This window comes from Salmo salar, chromosome ssa02, assembly GCF_905237065.1.
Source record: "Salmo salar chromosome ssa02, Ssal_v3.1, whole genome shotgun sequence".
Lineage (NCBI taxonomy): Eukaryota > Metazoa > Chordata > Actinopteri > Salmoniformes > Salmonidae > Salmo > Salmo salar.
In genome coordinates, this window is record NC_059443.1 from 80062543 (window position 1) to 80075683 (window position 13141).

Sequence of the window (13141 nt, forward strand, 5' to 3'; positions counted from 1 at the left end):
CTTTCTGCTCAGCATCATTTTCCTGGCAGAAGTTCTGGAACTGGGATGACATGTACTGTGGGTCACAATCAGATCGGATTGTTAATGGTAGACCATGACGAGTGAAAATAGTCTCCAGACTATCAATCACCTTTTTTTCCTGTGGTAGTAGATTGCATGATATTATATTCATAATATCTGCTGTAATTGTCTACAACTACAAGTGATTGAGTGTCATGTTGGTAGTGGACCCAATAGGTCAGTGGTGACATCCTGCCACGGCCCTTCAGGTAGCTCTGTGGGTCTCAGCGGTTCTGGCACGTCTGGTCGTGCTACAATCTGACAACCATGGCAGGACTTGACGCGTCTCTCTGCAGCCTTGTACAATGCCCGGCCATCGTGCTTTACTCATGACATGTAGTTTTGTGATTACAATTCCCACATGTCCCTGGTGATCTAAGGCTACAGCCATCACACAAAGTCCACGTGGTAAAACAATGCCTGTTCCCCTTAGGACTAACTGTCGGATTACACACAGTTCATTTGCTATAGGCCTGGCATGTCTCATAACACCCACTCTGCAGAGCATTTCTCAGCTCTCTTGGCTCTTCGTCTGTAGCTGATGCTCTCTCCACTTCCCTTGTGGTCATTGCATTTGGAGTTGCGTTCACAGCCACAAATCTCACGCTCTCCTCTGCTCCGTGTGTGTGTGTGTGAGTCTTTCACTGCAGTCTCTCCAATTAGACGAGACAGAGGGTCATCCATGTTGTTTTTTCCCCCCTGATATGTGGACAACACGAAAGTCATAGGGTTGGAGTCTCAGCACCCCACCGTTCGATGCGAGCGCATGGCTTTGAGCGAGGACTGTCAAATAGCTTCTAACGCCTTGTGATCAGTCACTGGATCAAACTCCCTGCTGTATACATACGGCTGAAGCCTTTCACAAGGCCAAACCATCACAAGGGCCTGACGCTCAGTTTGTGAATATCTGTGTTCAGACTCCTGCTCACATAACAGACTGGAACCATTTCTCTGTGTTGTTCTTGCAGGAGCACAGCTCCTATAGGCCCGCTGGTCCTACGTCTGCTGTTGTGTGGGGAGTGTCTTTGTCAACGTATGTGAGAGTGTCGACGGCTTTAGACAGTTCCTCTTTAAAATGTCTGAAATGCCTTCTTCTCCTTCTTCTTCTCCTTCTTCTCCTTCTCCTCCTTCTTCTCCTTCTCCTTCTTCTTCTCCTCCTTCTTCTCCTTCTTCTCCTCCTTCTCCTTCTTCTCCTTCTTCTTCTCCTTCTTCTCCCTTCTTCTCCTTCTTCTCCTCCTTCTTCTCCTTCTTCTTCTCCTTCTTCTCCTCCTTCTTCTCCTCCTTCTTCTTCTACTTCTTCTCCTTCTTCTTCTCCTTCTTCTCCTCCTTCTTCTTCTCTTCTTCTCCTTCTACTTCTTCTTCTCCTTCTTCTCCTTCTGTTTCCTGGTCCAAAGTGGAACTAGAAAGCTACAAACCTCTGATGACGTCTCTCAGGCTCACTGGCCTCGACCACTCTGCTCTCACTCTTTCAGCTTTGGGCCGATTAAACACCAATTTGCCCCATGTTGAACTGACATTTCTCTGAGCTGAGAGTCAGCCCCAAAAAAACACTCCAGCCTATTGAGGACAGCATGTAGCCACTGGTCATGGGTCTCCTTTGTCTGGGACATGGACGATGATGTCATCCGATATATTCTCCAAACCCCTCGATGCCTGCCAGTTGCTGATGCGATTTCACGTTGATTCTGCTCGCTCGCCGATGGAACTCCAAAGTCTTTTATATCTGTATATCCCATTATGCACTGCAAACGTCGTTATGCCTCTTGACTTTGGTGTTAGCTCCAGTTGATGATAGCCCCCATTTAAGATTCCAGTTTACTGAACGTGACAGACCCATTCATTCCTTGCTAAAGTTCATCAACTGTGGGGATTGGGTACCTGCCACGTATGATCGCATGTCTCATGTCCAGACACAGTCTTATATCGCGGTCCGGTTTTGGCACTAACACTACTGGATTCACCCAGGGTGTTGCACCATCCACTCTCTCCATTAAGTCCATGTTTTGTAGTTCCTCTATCCACAGCTTCTCTCAGGTGGAATGGAACACGCCTAAAGGTCTGTGCTACTGGTGTCATGTGTTGGTTGATGTGCTTTGTGTTGAGCTTACCCACCCCTTCAACATGTAGGTTGATCTGCTATGTGTTGAGCTTACCCACCCCCTTCAACATGTAGGTTGATCTGCTATGTGTTGAGCTTACCCACCCCTTCAACATGTAGGTTGATCTGCTATGTGTTGAGCTTACCCACCCCTTCAACATGTAGGTTGATCTGCTATGTGTTGAGCTTACCCACCCCTTCAACATGTAGGTTGATCTGCTATGTGTTTAGCTTACCCACCCCTTCAACATGTAGGTTGATCTGCTATGTGTTTAGCTTACCCACCCCTTCAACATGTAGGTTGATCTGCTATGTGTTGAGCTTACCCACCCCTTCAACATGTAGGTTGATCTGCTATGTGTTGAGCTTACCCACCCCTTCAACATGTAGGTTGATCTGCTATGTGTTGAGCTTACCCACCCCTTCAACATGTAGGTTGATCTGCTATGTGTTTAGCTTACCCACCCCTTCAACATGTAGGTTGATCTGCTATGTGTTTAGCTTACCCACCCCTTCAACATGTAGGTTGATCTGCTATGTGTTTAGCTTACCCACCCCTTCAACATGTAGGTTGATCTGCTATGTGTTTAGCTTACCCACCCCTTCAACATGTAGGTTGATCTGCTATGTGTTGAGCTTACCCACCCCCTTCAACATGTAGGTTGATCTGCTATGTGTTTAGCTTACCCACCCCTTCAACATGTAGGTTGATCTGCTATGTGTTTAGCTTACCCACCCCTTCAACATGTAGGTTGATCTGCTATGTGTTTAGCTTACCCACCCCTTCAACATGTAGGTTGATCTGCTATGTGTTTAGCTTACCCACCCCTTCAACATGTAGGTTGATCTGCTATGTGTTTAGCTTACCCACCCCTTCAACATGTAGGTTGATCTGCTATGTGTTTAGCTTACCCACCCCTTCAACATGTAGGTTGATCTGCTATGTGTTTAGCTTACCCACCCCTTCAACATGTAGGTTGATCTGCTATGTGTTTAGCTTACCCACCCCTTCAACATGTAGGTTGATCTGCTATGTGTTTAGCTTACCCACCCCCTTCAACATGTAGGTTGATCTGCTATGTGTTGAGCTTACCCACCCCTTCAACATGTAGGTTGATCTGCTATGTGTTTAGCTTACCCACCCCTTCAACATGTAGGTTGATCTGCTATGTGTTTAGCTTACCCACCCCTTCAACATGTAGGTTGATCTGCTATGTGTTTAGCTTACCCACCCTTTCAACATGTAGGTTGATCTGCTATGTGTTTAGCTTACCCACCCCCTTCAACATGTAGGTTGATCTGCTATGTGTTTAGCTTACCCACCCCTTCAACATGTAGGTTGATCTGCTATGTGTTTAGCTTACCCACCCCTTCAACATGTAGGTTGATCTGCTATCAACATGTAGGTTGATCTGCTATCAACATGTAGGTTGATCTGCTATCAACATGTAGGTTGATCTCCCACCCCTTCAAACAACTTGGGCTACTGCTGTTTTATCTGTGTTTTTACATCTGTCGCTGCTGCTATGTCAACACCCACTTTTTGCACACCCAATTTAATAGCAGTCTCTTTACCTAGCAACAGCTCTCCACGTCCACATTTCACAGTGAACTCAGCCTGCGCTGCGCTTGCCTATCTTTATTTGGCATGTGAAAACCACTTTTACTGGTAATGGTTCACGTGATGAGCATGCATATAGCTTTTTATCAGTCAGTGATGAACAGCAAGTGATTTTCTTGGCTTTCAACATTTCCCATGTGCTCTCATCTACTATGTTACTCTGGCCCCGGAGCCAATTAACATGAATAAACTGACCCCTCCCACTGAGAAGGTGATCCTGTCTGAGATAACATTTCTCATTTACCACAAATGCATGGTCTCGGTTCTGTTCCTCTGAATCAACATATTTCCTCTGTGTCCTGTAACCTTTTGGTCTTGCACATTTTGGGGGGCAAAATAGTCCCTCCCATTACATTTCTTGCAGGTCTGCCCACGTGCTGGACAAGCAGCCTCCTTTGCGAAATGATCTGCGTGTCCACAACGATAGCACACCTTCTCCGTCCTCTTTTTGTGGTATTTCCCCTCCTTTTTGAGAACACGATGCACGGTCTCTTTAGCATCTGTACTCACACGCGTGGAGGACATTTGCACTTCCATTCTTTCACGTTGTGCGGCTAGCTCAAGTGGCCATGCTAATGTTAGCCCAGGGGCCTCCTCCAATAGTTTACGGCGCACATGTTCAGAATTACACTGGCTCAGTATGGCATCTCTAATCTGATTATCCTTATCTCCAGCAAAGTCACAATCTTTAGTTGCATTGTCTAAGACGAGTAACAAATTGCTGAACTGTCTCGCCAGTTTTCTGTGCCAGTTGATAAAATGTCTGTCTCACGAACGCTGTGTTCACCTTGTGGCACGAAGTATACGTTTAACGCAGCCACAGCCCTGACCTAAGTCCGTTGGTTCTCCGGTGTCTGCGAGTTTGGAGAAAATGTCCTGCACATCTATCCCTGCATGATGTAGAAGCAAAGCTCTCCTCCGTTGTTTTGTAACCGCATCAACGTCACCGTACAGTATTGTATGCATATTATCTATGCATAGTCACTTTAAAACTCTACCTACATGTACATATTACCTCAATTACCTAGACAGCGGTGGCCGCACATTGACGTTGACTCTGTTCAGGTACCCCCTGTATATAGCCTCCACATTGCCTCTGTACTGGTACCCCCTGTATATTGCCCCGCTATTGTTATATACAGGTGCTCTTTAATGATTTCTTATTCTTATCTCTTACCTTTCTTTTTTTTAGGTATTTTCTTAAAACTGAATTGTTGGTTAAGGGCTTGAAAGTAAGCATTTCACTGTAAGGTCTACACCTGTCGTATTCGGCGCATGTGACAAATACTGGATTTGATTTGATCGTTTACCATCCGCGAACAGCTCAAACGTCATCAACCACCTGGTCCAGCATGGACCGAGCGTAGCAGGCTCACTGTCGCAGTCACATTTCGGCAAAGCGTTTTCCATCTTGACGACACTAACTCGCTTTTCAGATTTTAACTATCGTTTTTTCAAACGTTATCCTCGTCGCCATTGTTCAAAGCCTATACGTACAACGTGTGCTAAGTTAGGATATTATACTGAATTAATGAGACTCGGAGGTAAACTTCAACATGTCTTCACTCCATCACTGTCCGTGTAACAAGCTCCCAGTTTCCTATACTGACGTGGTGATGTCATAGAGACATCTCGACAGACAGAATTCAAGTAAAACAAATGCATATAGATTTCTCAACCAAAACAAGACAGCTATCATTACATTATATTTATATCAGCAGTGTGATGTTATATTATTTCAACAGTGTATAACATCTGTTATCCTTTATTATCATAATGTTACTATACTGACTTGTCATCCGATAAAGACAATCTACCAACATAATACACTTTTAATGAAGAAGAGGAGCCACACAGACAGTTGGAACTGTTTGTATTTATAATTCAGTTGAAGGATAGTTGACAACATTTTACACAGTTTACAAGCAGATCATGACATAACAATACACTCATATTGTTAACTTTGAGTGTCAATTAGAGGTCTTCAAGGTCCGGGTGGACCCAATATACCCGAGACCCGGGCCGTTCTGGTCTGAAATTCTAACCTGTCCCTCAGGTCAGGGTGGGTCCTGCTTGATTGTCATCGGATCTCGGGTCTATGGAACTACAGCTGATAGATCCGAATGGACCCGACCACGGCTCTGCATAGTCTATAGGATATTCAGTCAGGTCCATAAATATTTGGACATTGACCAAGTTATTATTATTTTTAGCGGTCTACCAGAGCATATTGGAGTTGAAATTAAATAATGAATATGAGCTGAAGGTACAGACTTTAGCTTTAATTTGAGGGTATTTACATCCAAATCGGGGGAACAGTGTAAGAATTACAGCACTTTTTGTGGTCCCCCCTTTTTAAGGGATCAAAAGTAATTGGACAATTGGCTGCTCAGCTGTTCCATGGCCAGGTGTGTTATTCCCTCATTAGCTCATTTACAAGTCAGCAGATAAAAGGTCTAGAGTTGATTTCAAGTGTGGCATTTGCATTTGGAATCTGTTACTGTTAACCCTCAATATGAAGTCCAAAGAGCTGTCACTGCCAGTGAAGCAAGCCATCATTACAAACCCATCAGAGAGACAGCAAAAACATTAGGTGTGGCCAAATCAACTATTTGGTACTTCTTAAAAAGAAAGAACGCACTGGTGAGCTCCGGAACACCAAAAAGCCCGGAAGACCACGGAAAGCAACTGTGGTGGATGACAGAAGAATTCTTTCTCTGGTGAAGAAAATCACCTTCACAACAGTTGGCCAGATCAAGAACACCCTCCAGGAGGTAGGCGTATCTGTGCCAAAGTCAACATTCAAGAGAAGACTTCACAAAGATGTGGATTGGGGCGGCAGGTAGCCTAGTGGTTACAGTGTTGGACTAGTAACTGAAAGGATGCAAGATCGAATCCCTGAGCTGACAAGATACAAATCTGTGGTTCTGCCCCTGAACAAGGCAGTTAACCCACTGTTCCTAGGCTGTCATTGAAAATAAGAATCACCTGACCTGAATCCAATTGAGCATGCATTTCACACAGCTACAGTAAAGGCCTGGCAGAGCATCACCAGGGAAGAAACCCAGCATCTGGTGATGTATATGGGTTCCAGACTTCAGTCAGTCAGTGACTGAAAATTATTTGCAACCAAGTATTAAATCTCACAATTTAATTTATAATTGTTCGTTTGTCCAATTACTTTTGAGCCCCTGAAATTGGGGGGGACCACATATAAGAAGTGCTGTAATTCCTACACCGTTCACCCGATTTGGATGTAAATCCCTCAAATTAAAGCTGCAAGTCTGCACTTTCCTTTCAAATCCATTGTGGTGGCGTACAAAGCCAAAATGATAATAACTTAGTCAATGTCCCAATATTTATGGACCTGACCGTATATTTTACGCTAATAAGGTGAAATTATTTATTTACAGAAGGCCTAGCCAACATACACTGAACAAAAATACAAACACAACATGTAAAGTGTTGGTCCCATGTTTCATGAGCTGAAATAAAATAAACCAGATATGTTCCATACCCACAAAAAGCTTATTTCTCTCAAATTCTGTGCACAAATTTGTTAACATCACTGTTAGAGTATTTCTCTTTTGCAAAGATAATCCATCCACCTGACAGGTGTGGTATATCAAGAAGCTGATTAAACAGCATGATCATTACACAGGTGCACCTTGTGCATATGCAACATTTCTGGGGTCTTACTATGACTGATATATGATTGTGAACTTGTCTACAGAGCCTTCGGAAAGTATTGACTTATTACACATTTTGTTGTTACAGCCTGAAAACTGAATCTTTTTTTCCTCACCCATCTACACACAATACCCCATAATGACAAAGTGAAAGCACGTTTATAGAAATGTTTGCAATTTTATTGAAAATGAAGTACAGAAATAACTCATTTACATAAGTATTCACATCCTTGAGTCAATAACACCATTGAGTAAATACTTTGTAGAAGGCACCTTTGGCTGTGATTACAGCTTCGCGTCATCTTGGGTATGTCTGTATCAGCTTTTTACATCTGGATTTGGGGATTTTCTCCCATTCTTCCTTGCAGCTTTTTTTCAAGCTCTGTTAAGTTTGATGGGGAGCAGTAGTGAACACCAATCTTCAAGTCTTTCCACAGATTTTCAATGGGATTCAAGTCTGGGCTTTAGCTGGGCCACTCAAGGACTTTCATATTCTTGTTCTGAAGTCATTCCAGCGTTGCTTGGTCATTGTCCTGTTGCAAAGTAAATTTTCACCCCAGTCTAAGGTCGTTTGCATTCTGAAGCATGTTCTCATTAAGGATTTGCCTTTATTTGCCTTAGAGCTTTTCCCAACAAAAACATTAATAAATTAGTTGACCGAGAGTCGTCTGTTTTTTCGACCAATCGATTGGTCGAAATGTTTAAACGTGTATTTTTCCATATGTGTTTGAATAAAATCAACTATATGCACTAAGCTTGTCTGATGCTTTAAGCGCACCATTTGATGAAATAATTAAGACACACAAATGATGTGGCCCGATGGCCACATTGTGTTAAAAAGAAATGACAGCGAGTGCCTGTGTGACTGGCGCACGTTGTCTCTCTCTCCTCCCTACTGCAGCGAACAGGCACCACAGCACAGCAAGTGTTTATCACCGCTGTCCGTGCTGAAGCTGCACCATAATTACAGCCATTTTGTTTCTTACTTGTTCCTCTGACTAAAAAATAAAGTAAAAAAACATAAACACAAAACATAAAAACATTCCCTACTCCCTCAACCCTTGAAACATGTTTGGAACAGTGTAAACAACACTAAATTCATTTTTTGTAAAAATATATAAAGCCTTTATTACAGCAAAGAGTAAAACAGTTGCATGCATTTGTGAATTGCGGTTTATGTATTGTTTATGCCGGTTTATTTATTGTTTAGGCTAATTATCCAAAGCTCCTTTTGTTCTTTTATGTTAAAACCAAAATGCTTGATTGCATGGGGCATGGGGTAGCCTAGTGGTTAGAGCGTTGGACTTGTAACGAAAGGTTGCAAGATCAAATCCCCGAGCTGACAAGGTAAAAATCGGTCATTCTGCCCCTGAACAAGGCAGTTAACTCACTGTTCCTAGGCTGTCATTGAAAATAAGAATTTGTTCTTAACTGACTTGCCTGGTGAAATAAAAAAATTCCAAAGTAAGAATGATTTGTGTGATGAATGAATGATTGATTAATATTACAGTATTAAGATGAAACAGGATGTGCTCTTAAGCATCAATGGTGGTTATAGAAGACTATTATAAGAAGCATGATAATGACATTATTATAATGATGATCATAACAACAAGAAGCATGAGATAAAGAAAAAGGAGGGTATAGGAGCCAGAGCTGCATGCATATTATGTGTGACAAACAGGTGCTGTTAAGATTACGATATTATTCTTCTGCCCGTTAGGAATAGTGTAAACAACACCAATATGATGGTTAACTTTGCTATTACGCACAGAGCACAGAAATGGCGCCAATTCAACGGCGCACTGAACATTATGCTTTATAACCATTTGTTATAAAATAATATTATATTTATTAGTGTTGAACCATTATTCTTACATAATATAACCATTTACAATTTTAAATTTAGAGTGTTTGACTGTACCATCCCCGTGGCCTCCGGAAAGGATTAGTCCACCAAGACAGGCGTGAATCAGGCAGATGTCTTGTGCACCGTGACAAAAAACCCCAATATATATATATATTTGTGACTGCACACCTAAAGAAATCTCAGTCGACCAACAACCTATCGACGAAACAATCAACCAGTAGACTAAAAATGGGGTCAGCCCTAATTTGGTTTCATTCATTGTTCCCTATATCCTTATCAGTCTCCCAGTACCTGCCACTGAAAAGCATTACGCTGCCACCACCATGCTTCATGGTAGGGATAGTGTTCGACAGGTGATTGAACTGTTCCTGTTTTTTTCTCTCCAGACATAGAGCTTTGCATTCAGGCCAAATAGTTAAATGTTTGTGTCATCAGACCACAGATTATTTTGCCTTATGCTCTCAGTCTTTTACTTGCCTTTTTGCAAACTTCAGGCCTGCTGTCATGTGCCTTTTTCTTAGGAGTGGCTTCCGTCTGGCCATTCTCCCATAAAGCCCAGATTGGTAAAGTGCTCTAGAGACGGTTGTCCTTCTGGCAGGTTCTCCCATCTCAGCCTAGGAACACTGTAATTCTGTCAGTGGTCATTGGGTTCTTGGTCACCTCCTTGAACAAGGTCCTTCTTACCCGGTTGCTCAGTTTGGTCAGATGGCCAGCTCTAGGCCAATTCTGGGTAGTTCTATATTTTTTTCCATAACCCAATGATGAGACCACTGTGCTTTTGGAAACTTTCAGCACTTTAGACATGTTATACCCTTCCCTAAAAACCCTGTAGTTTGGTCACTTACTTTTAGCAATAAAAAAATGTATATAAAATCAGGAAAGAAGAACCTTGTTGGATATAAAATAGGTTAAAGCGTTCACAATGAACTGGCAGGAAGTTTGAATGGCGAGAGCTTCTGTGATGTCATCACATTGGCTGGTGGTAAAAATCCTCTGTTCTCACCGTCCGATGTTTATGTTTACAATGAAATGTATGAAATGTAGTTTTTTTTTATTACAGAAACAGATCTTGTCTCTCTCCAGTCAGAAGGAAGCAGATTCAGCTGTCAACCTTTCTACCTGTTCTCAATTATGGTGATACTATTTATAAAAGAGCAGCTGCCTCAAACCCATTCACAGGGTTGGTTAAACCTGTTAGGGCTAGGGGGCAGTATTGACACGGCTGGATAAAAAACATACCCGATTTAATCTGGTTACCACTCCTACCCAGTAACTAGAATATGCATATACTTATTACATATGGATAGAAAACACCCTAAAGTTTCTAAAACTGTTTGAATGGTGTCTGTGAGTATAACAGAACTCAAATGGCAGGTCAAAACCTGAGAGATTCCTTTACAGGAAGTGGCCTGTCTGACCATTTCTTGAACTTCTTTTCCATCTCTATCTTTTACTAAGGATCTCTGCTCTAACGTGACACTTCCTACGTCGTCCATAGGCGCTCAGAGCCCGGGAAAAAACAGAATGTCGTCATCCCAGCCCCAGGCTGAAACACATTATCGCCTTTCTCAAGTGGCCGATCAAGGGACTCTGGGCTTAGGCGCGTGACCCGACCGCCCCCGCCTTTGTGATTTTTTCCTCTGTTTGCCGAAAAGGAGATTCCCTGTCGGAATATTATCGCTTTTCTACGAGAAAAATGGCGTAAAAATTGATTTTAAACAGCGGTTGACATGCTTCGAAGTATGGTAATGGAATATTTAGAATTTTTTTGTCACGAATTGCGCCATGCGCACGACCCTTCTTTACCATTTCGGATAGTGTCTGGAACGCACAAACAAAACGCCGCTATTCGGATATAACGATGGATTATTTTGGACCAAACCAACATTTGTTATTGAAGTAGCAGTCCTGGGAGTGCATTCTGACGAAGACAACAAAAGGTAATCAAACTTTTATAATAGTAAATATGATTATGGTGAGTGCTAAACTTGCCGGGTGTCTAAATAGCTAGCCCGTGATGCCTGGGCTATGTACTTAGAATATTGCAAAATGTGCTTTCACCAAAAAGCTATTTTAAAATCGGACATATCGAGTGCATAGAGGAGGTCTGTATCTATAATTCTTAAAATAATTGTTATGCTTTTTGTGAACGTTTATCGTGAGTAATTTAGTAAAATGTTAGCGAATTCCCCGGAAGTTTGCTATCACATTTCTATTGCTCTGTTTGCTTTTATTAATTTACTTGTACTTCATTTGTACTTTGACCTGTTTTAATTTAAGTCTGAGATAGCAAAAGCTCAGGTTGCCCAGGCCGGCGGAGATACAATCTTCGGCAAAATCATTCGCAAGGAGATTCCTGCAAAAATATTATTTGAAGATGAAATTGTTATTTTTATGTAAAATATTCTGTAACAAGTGTTGTTTTTGTGCTCAATGGTGGATCTATTCATAATTATTTAGATCTATGCTAGTTCTGAACGTCACATGCTAATGTAAAAAGCTGGTTTTTGATATAAATATGAACTTGATTGAACAAAACATGCATGTATTGTATAACATAATGTCCTAGGGTTGTCATCTGATGAAGATCATCAAAGGTGAGTGCTGCATTTAGCTGTCTTCTGGGTTTTGGTGACATTATATGCTAGCTTGAAAAATGGGTGTCTGATTATTTCTGGCTTGGTACTCTGCTGACATAATCTAATGTTTTGCTTTCGTTGTAAAGCCTTTTTGAAATCGGACAGTGTGGTTAGATTAACGAGAGTCTTGTCTTTAAATAGCTGTAAAATAGTCATATGTTTGAGAAATTGAAGTAATACCATTTCAAAGGTTTTGAAAATCGCGCCACAGGATTCAACTGGCTGTTACGTAGGTGGGACGAATTCGTCCCGCCTAGCCCATAGAGGTTAAAAACCTCTACGGGATTGGTGTCCCTATACCGGGACGGTTGAGCTAACGTGCGCTAATTCCAGGACATAGACATGTCTTATATGAGCAGAAAGCTTAAATTCTTGTTAATCTTATTGCACTGTTCAATTTACAGTAGCTATTACAGTGAAAAAATACCATGCTATTGTTTGAGGAGAATGCATAACAACAAATAACTTACCACGGCCAGAGATAAAATGTAGCATAGTTTTATTTGATAAATTAAATTGTTATTGTTATATTTAAATATAGGAACTGGGTTCTACAGTTTGAACCCCTGCGGTCTCTGGCTCCACACCCACCCTGCCCGGCCATCTAGATGTGTGAAGGTTTGTGTATAAGCTAATGATCCATCATGTATGACATTCCTGGGAGTATCAAGAATATGCATATCCTTGCTTTAGGTCCTGAGCTACAGGCAGCGAGATTTGGGTATGTCATTTTAGGCGAGAATTGGAAAAAAAGGGTCCAATTTATTAACTTTAGAGACTCCTTTGGTGTTTAGAGATTTAAGTAGATCAGCCTTTGGTTTCCTTGCGCCTTGTGTGTGGAATGATCTACAATAGAGGAATTAGTGCCTTTAGGGCATTTCAGATGGTTGTTAGGGGATATTGTTTCTGAATGTGTTTGTTTTTTTATGATTGTGTTTTGGTTTTCGTGTATTGTTGTGTATAATTACATGTATTTTAACGGGCATACGAATGTGTAGTTTAAAGTGTTTATTGTGCATATGAATGTGTAGTGTAATGTGTTTATTGTATATTAATGTGTATATGAATTGGTAGTTTAATGTGTATTGTGGTGCAATACAGGGTTCATCTGTAAAAGAGACGTTGGTCTCAGCATTGACTCTCTGTCAAAACAAAGGTCAGATT

The 13141-nt window shown here is 41.7% G+C and overlaps 1 protein-coding gene across 2 annotated transcripts in view; it reads right to left on the reverse strand.

The window, feature by feature from the left end:
* The window catches only part of LOC106595283 (zinc finger protein 345-like), a 51656-nt gene that overhangs the window by 25659 nt on the left and 12856 nt on the right, over positions 1-13141 (reverse strand). The gene's annotated exons all lie outside the window — the stretch shown is intronic.